A 13,733-nucleotide genomic window follows, 5' to 3' on the forward strand; every position below is an offset into this window, starting at 1 on the left:
TTTCCCATGTACTTTGCAGCTTGATTGTGAGACAATTTGGGACCTTTTGGGTGGGAACAAAGGAACACAGCCTCGAAGCGCGAAGCGTATACGGAACTCATACGGAACTCAGAGAACTGCTGCTGCAACGGTTTTAGGCTTTGAGTAGAGTCCTATAGCTGCAAGGGGATTGCTCAACGATGCGTTAAATACCAGGAACGTAGTGACAAAGGGGCAGTGCACGGATACTCAGGGGCATATATTGTGCAACATTAGGAAATGTTTTACACGCCCCGGACTGCTCACGTTTGGATCCACTGATTTTTTGGCTAAAGCCTTTGTTCAGGCTAAATAAGCATTGGCCGAAACCGATCATATTTGCAGGTCCTAGTGGACAATGCTGATGAGCGGTAGCATGTGTCAGCCTCCTCCTCTCCCGATGACGCATATACCACTCCCAAGCCTTCCTACAAGCCGGATAGTTTCGAATTATAAGGCAACTGCGAATAGTTCATGAACGGAGTTCATTATTAATAGTGATTAAGACTTTATGTACATAAAATGCTTAACTTCAGTTCAGTCGTCTATTTAATATATTTGAAAAGTTTTATCATAAATCAGTATCTTAAAAATCGATATAAATCAATAACACTACCCCTAGTCAGAAGAATCAATACTGTTTATCGATTTTTGGAGGATGATTTGGGTTACTAACGATCATGGAAATAATTATAATAAGGATTAACGAACTAATTAAGAAAAACCCTGTCTATATTTTATTACTATAAATATCTAAACAAGCTACGAGAGAAGTTGCAAAAGCAATATTGGGATATTCAATTATTGTTACCAATTATTAATCAAATTAATAGTCTTTAGGTTATTTTCAGCCCGGGTAATAGGGTAGTCCACCAATACCATAGATCAATTAACGAAGTAGGTGGAATGCTATTTATAACTGAATTAGAAATAACTAACGAAGCCTTCAGATTAATTATAAAAAAAATGTTGGTAACTTGGACTTCGGTCTGTGATACCTTTTCTGTAGGAGTCAGCAAAAAACCCTCTTATCCTGTCTGCATACACAGGACAAAACTGATTTACGCCATGGCTCACTAGCATCCGTTGACCAACTCTCTTCCCTTGCTAGGTGAGAAGTCCGATAGAAAAAAGGATCACGCGATATTTCTTCGCTCCGTCTGTTTTTCCTAACACATGTCGCGGCGTTAATTTTTCCCCAGAAGGCTTAGCTCCGACAAAGGGATGTCCGAAAAGTAACGGTCTAGTGACCTTTGGTGGAGAACACGTTGTTAGATAGATAAAGGTTCCACCTTCATCTTCGACCCCTACGTATGTTCTCCTTCTCCCACCAATTCTCCTCATATTTATACGCTCTACCATAAAATAAGACACTCATCACTAGCGAATCAAACAATTTCATTCTTCTTACAAAAACACCTGGGAAAAACCTCTTTCCCAGCCCCCACACCTGACTCCTCACCACATTTGCCCTTCCTACTCTCTCTTTTATATGACCATCCACAACCTCATACCTTCGAAATAGGAAGCCAAGGTACAAAAACTTCTTTCTCCTCCCCTACCGCTTTTACCTTCCAATTTCACTCACCTCCCTTATCTCTTCCATCTCTTTTCGCGAACACAATAACCTTCGACTTATCTGAATTAAGCTTATTTTTCATATCCGCTATTAAAATTCCAAAAAGCTTTGGGCTAAGCGAGGACCTTTGCTTCAATCCCCTATTCATCCGGAAACCCTCAGAGACTCCCTCCACTCCTCTCATCCTATCTTTCGTCGACTCATATACCTCCCTTATCCTCTTGAGCAGGCCTCTCTCCACTTCCCTCTCTTCCATTGCCTCCAACAGTCTTCCCCTATTCAGCGAAGGGAACACGCCTTTTAGAGCTACAAAAAACGCGTACACTTTGGCACCCTTTTTGGTTAGTTCTTTATCCACCACGTACTGCAAGGCGTAAATATTTTCAATAGTACTCCTTCCCTTCCAAAAGTCCGCATGCGTCTCCGGCAATATTCCTCTCCCTTCAAGATCCTTCCGAAGCCTACTTGCTAACCATTCATCACTACCTATATTTTCACTTATCTCCATCCTGCGTTTCCTAAACCTATTAATTATCTTCCACATGTCCCCTTATGTCTTAACGCTTCTTAACTCCTCTTTCAGATCTTTTTCCTTTCCCTGCTCTTTCTTCTTACACATCACTCTAAACTCCTTACTCATTTCTACGTACTCCTTCCTTCCCGCGGTTTCTTCCTTTCACTTTACGTACTTCTTTTTCACCTTTCTCTTCATCATTTTATATTCCCTATCCCACCACGGCTTCACCATTCCCTTCTGCTTCCTAAATACCTTCTTTTCCACATACCCTTTCAGTTTCTTTTTTAGATCCTTCCATATCTCGTTTACCGACTCCCCCTCAAAGCTTGTGTTGCCCGATTGCTCTTGATACTTCCTTATCGCCTCTTTCGTCTATGATACCCTCTCCCCTAACAACGCTTCTTCATCATCTTTCCTTCCACCACACTCCCCTTTGAGCCACAAACTAAATGGTTGATGGTCTGGTTCCACCCTTCCTTCCACTGTGAATTTCTCTATCTTCTCCCACCCTTGCATATTCATGATCACACCGTCCATCACCGATTCTCCTATCTTACTCACATACGTGTATTCTCCCTCTTTGTCCCCTATTACCATGCCATTCTCCACCGCCCAGCCTTTGTCCTTTATCCAGTATAGCCACCCCCTCCCAATTCTTGCATTAGACCCCCTCCTCCCCAGTACCACCGGTACTGCAAGACCCGGATGAACGCTCGAAACGGGTAAAACTATTGTCCACGTGAAAAAAGTGGAGATGGAAAAATTTGTTTCGACTTGTAATTTTTTAAATACAGATTTTAATAGGAAATTTAATTGCGCATCTTTTTCCCTCATGAAAAAAGTTGTAGCTTTTTTAATTTTCGATATAAATAGGAAAAACGATTTTTTTACTGACTTAGAATTTAATTTCTCTTTTGACTTCAACTCATGCTCAGTCACTCAATTTTGAAAAATTCGTGATAAAATTTTCACGGATTATGCTTTGCATTAGGCTAAGAGTAACTGTGAAGGTTAAAAGTTAAAATATTTACATTGAAAAAAGTTAATAATTTTTTCCCGTCATGTCATAAAAATTTGACATTGATACTCTCCAGCGCTTGGGTAGTCAAGCGAATTTTTAGCTAGAAAGAAGTTCCAGCGACAAAATTGTTCAATAAGGAATACAGAAGTTTCTTGTAAGATAGTACTTCGATTAATTCAACGGTTCACACACTATGATTGTTTTACTTCGAGTGCGGTCGGTGCCCACGCGTAGCCAAGAGCGTCTGCCGCGTATCCGCTCGGATAACCGAATTCGATCGACAGCTCGTTGAAAGTACAAAACGAAAATTAAATAAGTATTAAAAATAATGTTTTCTTATCAATATATTATACTTTACTCCTTAGGCTTATTGAAAAATGATGATAGAGATTCTTTCAAAACAAATTTAAAATATAGAAAACTATTATCATTAAAGCCTACCTTATATAGTGCATCCTGCTATGTCGACAAAACTATGCAAACAAATTTGTGCATCTGAGATTTTAAATGAAATACTACAATGTACAAAATATAAACAAAGTGGTCATTTCTGCTTCGATCTTTGAATAGAGCACACTTAAAGAGCACTATAAAAGGTAGGCTTTATTGATTACAGTTTCCTATATTTTAAATTTGTTTTTAAAGGATTCCTATCATCATTTTTCAATAAACCTAAAGAGTAAAGTATTATGTAATGATAAGAAAACATGATTTTCAGTACTTATTTAATTTGCATTGTGTACTTTCCACGAGCTGTCGATCGAATTCGGTTATCCGAGCAGAGACGCGGGAGACGCTCTTGGCTACGCGCGAGCAACGACCGCACTCGAAGTAAAATCAATCATAGTTTTTAAACCATTGAATTAATCGAAGTAATATTTTATAAAGAACTTCTTTATTCCTTAATGAACAACTTCGTCGCTGGACATTCTTTCTAGCTCAAAATTCGCTCAACTCTCCAAGCGCTAAAAAGTATCAATATCCAATTTTTAGAACGTGACGGAAAAATATTATTAACTTTTTTCAATGTAAATATTTCAACTTCTTACCTCCATAGTTACTTTTATAACAGTTCAGAGCGTAATCTCTGTAAATTTGATTACGAAATTCCCAAAATTGAGTGACTGATCACGAGTTGAAATCAAAATAGCAACTTTTTTCATGAGGAAAAAAGATGCGCAATTCAATTTCCTATTAAAAAGAATGTTTGAAAAATCTAAATTCGAAACAAAATTTTTCATCTCCACTTTCTTTACGTGAACAATAGTTTCACCCATTTCGAACGTTCGCCCGGTTCTTGCATCCCAGCTCTCAATTATTTTCTTGAAATGTCCTTCAAATTTAAGATTATTACCGGATATGCATCTATTTCATTGTCCAGTACATTATTATCGTTTTTTGAATGTCACACCTTATATCTAAAGGTAGAGGCTTTTTAAAATAGTTTAACCATAGTTTTGCCTCTATCGTCTCACTCTTCACTGATCTAAACCTCGTGCGATTTCATGGTCAAAATAAAAATCATCGCGCCGATTAAAATTTTCTACGAGTTCTATAACTATAGTGTATTTATTTATGTTATTTTTAATAATACCTTCATGGAAACCAGTCACTTTGTCTGCATGTTCAGGGTGGAGAAACGGGGGCTTTTTCGAAACTGACGGCGTTAATTAAACTGTTTAAATAACGCTTTCATGCATGATAATTAAAACCGAAAAACTTAAACGACTGCAACCTTAACTTTACAGTAAAAATAAAGAGAAACAGATTGGTTTCCATGGAGGTTATATGAAAAATAGTACGCGACGCCTCCACTCGACTGCGGATCGTGCTCAAAATATTTCACGAGTGCAAGTCCGTGTCCTCACTTATATCGCAATATACTACTGTTGCTGTGTATTTTTTTGATTATTATAAACATTGATTTAAATAATTATGATATTGCCTGTAAGCGTTACCCTATACTTGTCCGTTTACGCAATTTTCCTGAGATGCATTTCTATTACTTTTGATCGCACAAATTGTAATTATTTTTAAAATAATTGGTATTAGGACGCGACCCCGATCTGCTGGGGCTGTACTGGCCAAGAAATCTCACTACGAGCTCCTTCTGAAGACAAAAAAAACATGAAATATTCTTTTCATGAAATGAACCCAAGAATAAATCAGATACCTTTCCCGCGAAGCGCAGAGATGTTACGGAGAAGCAACGCAAACAAACAGAATAAACAAAATTTACTCTTTTGAGGACGGAAAGCAAATGCCTCAAAGGGCGAAAAAATATATAAACTGAAGCGGTTCCGACGGCAGGAATGGCTTACTTAGTAGACCTGGATTATACTCAGTAATAAATTCTTAGTGAAGAGAGAATGAGCCGTTCCAATCGGGCTGGAAGATTGCAGGCCAATCGCCACGAAAAACCCAAAAGTTCCAGTCAAGCTGGATACCAGGCGGTGCTGGTAACTTTAGTAGGGTCTGGCAGTGGCCACGATTGGCGGCGCGGGCTCACGTGGTTTGTATCCTCGGCATAGTGGGACTCGCTTACTGGGTTGCGTGCTGGCTGACTGTACTGCCGCGCACTCGGGCCTCTTTTCCTTTTAACACTAGCGACTAACATTATTTGTGTCGTTTAAAGACAATATGGTGTGTTATAACTCTGTCCTATTCAGTTAATTACAACCAACATTATAAATTCATTCCAATACTAAAAGCCCAGTAGGCATAACATTTGGCGACGTCTTCACGATATCGTTACGACATCTTTACGACAACTTTACGACATCCTATTTCCATGTCATGACGGTGTCTTTATATATGCGTATTATGTCTGATTATGAAAATCTAGAGCAGATGCGCCTTATTTAAGCTTCAAAGATATCATTATGTACCATACCCACATCTGGGCTGGCTTTAAATCATCTATTATATATAGGAAGAATATTACTAAATGACCCCTCTTCCACTTTCATGCGTTGGAGATTCCTTCGCATTGCCTTTTGCGCTGACATTGAGATGATGTACCCATGATAGTGATACCCATCTTCAGCGCGTTGTTTTGACGTAATCTAGGAGCAAAATAAGACAGACACTATTAACTAGGAAACGGCTCTGGGCGAGCCTACATCAAAACCGATTTTTTACATATCGCTTTGGGGGAATCGCACCGAAGCTACCTTTTAATGACTTGCGTAGAATATAGAATCTGTAAAAGATCAGAATACTACATTCTCCGTTCAGGAGAATTTGCCATATTCGAAACTTCAAACTAAAAAACTTGCGAATCACAGCTTTTGTTGCTCGGTTTAATCCAGATAGCACCAGGCTGTCAACTAAAAACAACAAAAGCAACCCTGCCAGGATTGCAACCCACACCTTCGATATCCACTGGTCGAGCTTTAAAAGTCGGAAGAATACACCTAAAAAAATGGACTTCCAACTACCCTCCTCTCTTAGCCGTAATTCCTAAGTGTGATCGACTACGTCCGAATTGGCTGCAATTTGAGACCGATGGCCCGGCGAATGCACTGCAAGTCGCCTGGGATCCTGCATCTGAGGAATTTCGATTACAAGCCCAGTGATTGGCGAGGACGGCTCGATCAATAAGAGAGTGATTCTTGCAGCCATAACTCGACTTTTTGAATATCTTGGACAAACTGAAGTTAAGTGGCCAATTCTTCCATAGCTTTATGGAGCCTTTCAAGAAAATGACCAAAAAGTGGAGTCGACATCAATTTCGATTTGTCACCCTTATCGCAATCCTACTACAATAAATATCTAATCGTCCCTCCCTAACGGACCGATTGAACAGCAAGGATACTCTACAGCGTATCCTTATAGTATCCACATAGAATTTCTTTCATATCGTGCAACAGAAACTAAAAAACTTCAAAAATTATAATACCTATCATTTGCATGGGCTCAAGGCGGCTTCAATCAGCAGAAATTACTTACGTTTTTTTGAATTTTCAACGCTAAAAATACGATTGCAATTACTCCATGACATTCTAATGACAATGTAATGTAAAATCCGAATTGCAACAAGTTAAATATCCATCTTGATGTTTTTTTTTTAGTTTTTGTTGCATGATACGGAAGGGATACTATGTGGATACTATAAGAATAAGCTGTAGAGTATCCTTTCCATTCACCTGCCTGCTAGGTGGCCAAGCGTGCCGACGTTATTAATCAACGTCTTTCATCAGAAGAAATTAATCAGGCCTTTCTGCCTTGCATGTTTGGGACACAAAGCTGCCTTTTTAAGGAAGAATTGTACAACCTTCCTCAGGGAAAATGACTGAAGCGACAAAATCCACTTACTCGTTTACATCAATTTCCTAATTTAACTGGAATTTCGAGATTCGTTTAACGACTATTGAACTCTCCTCTGTCTTATGATCAACTGCAAACAGTCATTTTTGCACGGCGAAAGTCCTCTCGCAAAGCTTATTGTTGACTGGTCGCACCGAACAGCCCTACATGGTGAGTTTCAATTAACTTACTCGTATGCTGTTTGCCGATAATGGATTATTCGAGGTCGCATTCTTGTCAACGGACATAATCCTGATTGTGTTCAATGCACCTTCGTCAGACTCAAAAAATCCAAGCAGTTGATGAGGAATCTTCCTGCTGGAAGAGTAACAGTCAGTCTTTACTTAAAAAAAGACTAGATTATTTAGGACTCATTTCAATAAAGTTGGCTGTCGGGCGTAGCTACCGCACCAGCAAAGGATATATCGCCCTTTCCATCTGCTTAAGTTCGAACGGCATGCTTCTCGTATTTGTCGGTGATCTCTCCACGCAACGTTTTTTAGCGGCTCTACCACGCTTGGCTGGTCATCGAGTTGCCTCTCATGAAATTCTGAGTGATAAAGCTACCATATTCCACGATGCTGATGCAGAGCTTTGTTAAATGCTGCGAGATGGAAAGATCAATTGGAACTTGGTGTAGTGCGCAGATTATACTTATTAGATTGTATGTCTCATGGCGGGCCACACTAAAGCTTTGACTTCGGATTAGATTAACATTTTTGGTTTCCAATGTTTATATTCCCTGTGGATTTTACTCAATATCTGAGTTCAAACTTTTCTCTTACCCCTGGAGTAGAGAGGCAGGTCACAAGGTGTGGCTGGCTCAAATCAGGGACTTCCTCACTCTTTTTCCAGTTCAGTTCGATCTTGACCTCTGTAAGGACTACAGAAATTTAGCGAGTTTAATAGTTTTCTGACACTAAGTTGTTTGTCCTACTGTGCAGTTTATTTAAAAAGTGTATTCTTTTATTTTTATTTTTTATTTTCTTTGATTTTGTGATTTACGCTCGGCTTGAAAATTTAATAATGTATTGAAATCGGCGCACAATTGGTTGAAATAATATTAACGAGAATTTAAGTACGTGAAAAACATAGGTAATATTGACATACCAGTTGTCTTGGATTATAATTCGAATCTTTTTTTTCGGTTGATTGACGTAACCTTAAATTGAGAGTCTGCTTATCCCTCGCTTCCTTGCGCCAGTAGAAACGATTTCATGAACACTATTGTTTCTCTTTTCATTGTTTTCTGATCTGCATGAAAATGTATTCTATTTCAGATCTCAGCCACAATGTTGTTTTTTCCAGATATATGCTAAATCTCTATTTTTTAGTCTTTTATGCAAGGATCCATCTCGCTAGTCGTGCGTTAATAAACTTTTTCGAAATTTAGTGCCATGTGATCAGTTCTATTGACTATTTTCGCACTTTGAAGATAAGTTCGAAGTTTTTGAGAGCCCACACGACTGCTATTAGTCCTTTTCCCGTTTAGCGAACATAATACTGGCCCTAATGCATAGTAGCTCGCATCGTCGCATAGTCAATCCAAGAAAACCTCTTAATTGCTTAAAGTTTTTAGGTGCTAGAAAGTTCTTTATGTTTTTTACTTTCTCGAGGTCTGATTTGATTATATCCGTAGTAAAAATTAAGCCTAAGAATTTTGTTTCTTTTCCAGAAAGATTCAGTTTTGTTAAATTCAGCGTTAATTTGCTGTTTTCCAACCGTTTTAATAATTCCTTGAAGTGTTCCAGATGTTGTGAGTGAGTTTCTGATGTGATGAATGTATTATACGCGAAGAATATTATGTGAACTCCGACTCCATGCAGGGCTTCATCGAGTCATCTGACAAGTGCTGTCATACTAGGTCTTAAGCCAAACAGCACTATTTGGAATTCGTAGCATTTTTCTTGATTTTAAATCCTGTATACTGCTGTCAATCCGGTTGAAGCGGCACTTGCTAGAAGCTACTTCTCATATCGAGGCTTGATATGTTTATCCTTCGACACTTTTGACACAAGACCTCTGTCGGATTGAAGCTTTCCCAATCCTCGTTCAAAACTTCATTTAATTCCCTAGAAACTAAACAGAGCCTTCCCGAACCATCTTTCTTTATAGTTGGCACAATGGGATTCAGATATGAACTGTTTAAACGTTGAATTATCCCCATATCCAACATTTTTTGTATTTCCTCTTCGAATTTTCTTTTGTAGGCCATTTGCACCGGATAACTTCTTCCAACAAAGGGTGGGCATTTATTGATATTTAGCATGTATTTTTAAGACGTGAGCATTACCGATTGTCGTTGAATTACACTTTTAAATTTCGATAAAAGAGCTTTGAGTGTTATCTTTGTTTTTGGGTCTATATTCATATTTTCTTCAAATTTTCGTCTACTTCTTCCCACGTAATTTCGGTGGGAAACTCATCTTCAATTCTATTGTAGTGTAGCACGCTCGCATCCGTCACCACATTCACGTTATATATCTCTTCTTACTCCACCTTCCTTCAAGTTCTCTTCGTCTTTGAAGATTTTAATTGTTGGTTGTTCTTCCAAATATAAAAAGTCAACGTTTTATTATCAAGATTGATATTAATTTTGTGGGTATCTAAAACATCTATTCCAAAGATACAAAATCTCGAGAGTTATGGTACGACTATGAAAACAAATTGTAATGCCTGATCCAGCAGTTTCAGGTCTATGTACATTATTCTGTTTAGCCCTACGGCTTTTCCTCTCATGGGTTCAGTAAGTGCCACTCTCGTGATTTGTAGACTCCGACATTTTTCGAATCGTTCTATATTGTTATTTACAAGGTTCTTATATATGCAAATCACCTCCACTGCCATGTCGATTAATGCTGTTGATAAAATTCCACCGATTCGAAGTTTCACTACGCAGCAACGCGATTTTTTCTCTGTTATTTTCTCGGTTACCTCGTACACTAACTGTTCTTTTGTGTTAGTAAGCGTATTTGTGAAGAGAGTTAACTTAGGCGTCCTGCCAGGTCTTGTTCTCCCCCGCCTTCTATTGCGGTGACATCTCTTCGTTTCCCGTTTTCGTTGTCTTTCAGTCATCAATTTCCCCTGTCTCTTCATGTGCCTTCTCCACCTCTTCTAGATCCAGGTTTCAAATTTTATATTTCGGTTGCGTTGATTGGTTCCTCCAAGAATGATTTTCACCTGATGGTCCTTGCCCCTCTGTAACCCCCTTCTTTGGATCATTCCAGCTTCTATTTTTCATTTTGCTGAAGTTAGGCACGTCTATATCATCAAAGTTCTTCAATAATTTGATTAGTTCTTCTGTATTCGTCACTCGCCTTCCGATTATTGCGTAATGAATTTTATCTCCAAAGTGCCTTGACAGCTTCTAAATTCTTTCTATCTGTGTGGAGCCAGAAATCAATTCTTGTACGTCAGCGTATATTTTTATTGTGTATTCTACTCTTGATATAGCCTTTTGAGAATTTACCACCAGTCTCGTACCGAATCGGATAAAGATTTCTCAAAGTGATATTCCTTGTCATATTTCTTAGGTCGCACTTCTTTCCGGTATTGTTGCAATTAGCTTATATAACACACGGGATGACATTTCCGTAATCTACTGTCTAGAGAAGTTATATTGTAGCGCTGAATGACGGAAAGTTGCATGCTCTCTCAGGTAGACAACTGTTTTATCCTTTAAGCGAGTTGCTACCCCAGGGTGGCGCGGCCGCTATCCCGGCGTGGGAGTGCAACGTCTTTCCCTTTGAAAAGAGAGCAGCAATACGACTCAAAGGCGATGCTGCAACACTTTTTCCTGCACCTGTTCACAAGCTATACGTGCGCTCGCGTTTATGATTTTCGTTCATGATTTTACCGTTTTTAAATAAAATTAGACATATTTATTAAAAAGTACAGGATTGACGATATCCCAGACACTTTAATAGGTTATTTTCTTTCTTTTTTCTATGCACACTTGCTTGACTGATTGGCATAACAAAAAGTTCTTTCGAGGCTCATGTTTTATTTTTCCAAGTGTTGATTGTAAATACCGTATATATCAGATAACATTAATGTTATCCTAGCTTGAACAATTGTAATAATATCGTTGATTGAGGTAATCGAATAAAAATTTGAAAAATCGTTTTACAAAGATCGATTGTACAATTTCATGTGGGGCAGCTGCGTTTTATTTGTTAGTGCAACAGCGCTCCTTCTACTCGGGACAAGGAGCTGGCGCCAGTTTGGGTGAGTTGTTCTTCTAAAACGGCCGCGCCGTTTACCCAAACGAAGCGTGTCCCCCACACTAGGCTTGTGGAGTTTCTGCATAATTGGCCGTTGTAAAGCGGATTTGCGAAATTTCTTTTCGTGCATATATGGTTTGTTTCTTTCTTGAAATCAAGCAGCATTTATTTTATACTTGATCATCTAGCTGCATAAGGTCTCTCGCTCTCTCTCTATTTCTCTCTCCTGCCTGCAGTCTTCTCTTAACTGCTCGGCTTCGCTGCAACCCTAATATTTGTATGTTTCCCCTATCCTGTTGTTGCGTATTTCTAGATTCATTGTATTCCTTGCTGTTACTTCTAACGTTCGATTCATGCTAGCCTTCAATGCATCCAGCCTTTCTCATAGCACATCATTTATTATAGCTGGGTTTAGCTATTCTGCGCCTTTTTCCACTTCTGCATTCTGCGGCTTCTACAACTCATTTTCTTTCTTTGTTCTTTTGAATATCACCATTTTATTTAAAAAATGCACACACTTCTTATAATGCAATCCTCTTTTTTAATTATTTTTGATTACTTGTTTAACTTTGTTATTTGCGCAATCCTTCGTGCTCCACGTTGAGCGCCAAATACGACCCTCACATTTTAGTGATCAGTATAACTATTTGCTACGTAAATCATTCATATAATTTGTAATGATATTCGGGGCCTTTAGAAAGAAAGAATTAGATTCCATAAATTTTGAATTTACATAATAGAACGAAGTTTTTTCAAAAAATCAATCTTGAGCTTAATACATGAATCGTTATTCTAGCTTGAATTGGATGAAAACAAATACATAATAGAAGGATAGAAGGTGAACCTCTCTAGTATTTGAACCTTCCACGTCTCTAGAGTAGCTAGATTGTCAAATGTTTCAGAAGATACAGAAAACTATATTATGATTTAGATATATAGTTCACTTCTACATCCTGCTGACGAAACTTAGGAAAATAACATTGGACTTGAATTTAGAGATAGAATGTGAACTTCCTATTCCACCTCAAGGCATCAAAGCTCTTCGATGCTATAGGCTTGCTGCCGAGCCACTGACAGCATTTTTCCTGTTACGCCATGGACCCTCTTAAATATGATTCACCCTAAACAAGGTCTAGCCACGCTTCATATTGAATAGTTGTGCAGTTGGCAGCTGAGTTGAATGGTAACCAAGATGGCCCTAAAGCTGGTATGCGCGAGTAGGATGGGAAAGGAACGTTTTTCGGATAGACCATGAGTAAGTTGGATCATGCTCTTAACCCTAGCCCACGAGATTTCTCTACTCTAGTCTCGCGAGCGTAGGAGGGAGCCTTAGTCACTCTGAATAGCAAATTCTATTCCATACGCATCGCCTTGCATTATCACACTATGGGCCAGGAACCAACAAAATTGACAAAAATTCGAGCTCGTCTCAAATTTACTAACGCGGAAAATATCCCAAATCTGTTTTTGCTATCTATAGATAGTTTCGGAGTTGCTCTATCAAGGAAAAAATCAGAACATTTTTTAAGCATTACTTATACCTATAAAATAGCATATTAGATTAAATATACCATTAAATATATTATTGAACATACTTATATATTTATGGTTTTTGCTTATTTCTTTACTAGCATACGACTAGTGAGAGTGTAGTTATAAGTAGAGGGGCAGGTTTTTAGAAGTCGCTTTTGACTGAGAAAGGGCTCCACTTCTATCGCTTGTCCTGTAAAATTCTAGTTTTCCGCGTTAGTCCCCTTTTCTCATGGCACGATAAGCATAAATAATTTACAAGTGAAAGCATAAATAGGAGATGCGCTACATGTGTAGCGAATCACCTATTCATCCTTTAACTTAATAATGAATAAATATTTACTGGGATAATCCACGTACTAACACATGGATTATTAACTTTAAGTTGTTTTATATAAGTTTCAGCTATGCCTAAGAGAAGCGTTGAAAATCGTGCAGCTTTCATTAGACGAGCTGGAAAAGAAATTATTTTTCACTAATCTCAGAACGCCGTCAGTGTTAAGCTATCTTTATTTTTACGTAACTTAAAAAACTCGG

General features: G+C 38.4%; 1 protein-coding gene across 1 annotated transcript in view; it reads right to left on the reverse strand.

Moving 5' to 3' along the window:
• The window catches only part of LOC117175797, a 624,882-nt gene that overhangs the window by 257,922 nt on the left and 353,227 nt on the right, over nucleotides 1–13,733 (reverse strand). The window lies entirely within an intron of this gene.

This window comes from Belonocnema kinseyi, chromosome 7 (assembly GCF_010883055.1).
Source record: "Belonocnema kinseyi isolate 2016_QV_RU_SX_M_011 chromosome 7, B_treatae_v1, whole genome shotgun sequence".
NCBI classification, from domain to species: domain Eukaryota; kingdom Metazoa; phylum Arthropoda; class Insecta; order Hymenoptera; family Cynipidae; genus Belonocnema; species Belonocnema kinseyi.